Source organism: Juglans regia, chromosome 6, assembly GCF_001411555.2.
Source record: "Juglans regia cultivar Chandler chromosome 6, Walnut 2.0, whole genome shotgun sequence".
NCBI lineage: Eukaryota > Viridiplantae > Streptophyta > Magnoliopsida > Fagales > Juglandaceae > Juglans > Juglans regia.
This window is the reverse complement of record NC_049906.1, coordinates 2,028,588-2,029,709: the sequence shown is the minus strand read 5'-3', so window position 1 is coordinate 2,029,709 and position 1,122 is coordinate 2,028,588. Positions and strand designations below refer to the sequence as shown.

Here is a 1,122-nt window from a genome sequence, read left to right as displayed (position 1 = left end):
ACATATATATATATATATATCGATAAATGACATTCTACAATAATGTAGCCCGAAGCTAGCATATGGCGACAGTCTTTCTTTTTCATTTTTTTTTTTCCTTATCGTAATTTACCTACAAAGATGAATGCTATAATTTACCAAGGTAAGTAAACAGTAATAGTACCTAAAGGTAAAGACAAAAGCTATATAAAGCAAGCGAAGGGCTGGCTTAGGGGCAGAACTAAAACCCCCACTTTGTGGTGAAGATGGGAAAAATGGGGTCTTCCATGGCCTCTCTCATTCTCGCTGCTTTAATAGCAATAGTCTCTCTTAGCTTGCCATCTGAAACTTCTGCACATTATCCACCTCCTATCTATCCACACCATCCGCCGCACCATCCCCTCCTCCCCCCTCACCATCCACATCCGCCTCACCATCCCATTCCCCTTCCCCCTCACCTTCCACATCCGCCACACCTTCCCCATCCGCCACACCTTCCACATCCCCCTCACCTTCCACATCCGCCACACCTTCCCCTTCCCCCTCACCTTCCACATCCGCCACACCTTCCACATCCGCCACACCTTCCCCTTCCCCCTCACCACCCACATCCATACAAGTACAAGTCTCCTCCACCTCCACCTTACAAGTACAAGTCTCCTCCTCCTCCACCTTACATTTATAAGTCTCCTCCACCTCCACCTTACAAGTACAAGTCTCCTCCCCCTCCACCTTACATTTACAAGTCTCCTCCCCCTCCACCTTACAAGTACAAGTCTCCTCCACCTCCACCTCCCAAGCCTCACCCCCACCATCCACCACCATACAAGTACAAGTCTCCTCCCCCTCCTCCTTACAAGTACAAGTCTCCTCCCCCTCCACCTTACGTTTACAAGTCTCCTCCCCCTCCACCTTACATTTACAAGTCTCCTCCCCCTCCTCCTTACAAGTACAAGTCTCCTCCCCCTCCACCTTACGTTTACAAGTCTCCTCCCCCGCCTCCTTACGTTTACAAGTCTCCTCCCCCTCCTCCCTACAAGTACAAGTCTCCTCCACCTCCACCTCCCAAGCCCCACCCTCACCATCCACCACCTTACAAGTACAAGTCTCCTCCACCCCCACCTCCCAAGCCCCACCCCCACC

The 1,122-nt window shown here is 50.9% G+C and overlaps 1 pseudogene; it reads left to right on the top strand.

The window, feature by feature from the left end:
- The first annotated feature begins 219 nt into the window (after window positions 1-219).
- LOC109011430 overlaps window positions 220-1,122 on the top strand; it is a 1,517-nt pseudogene continuing 614 nt past the window's right edge.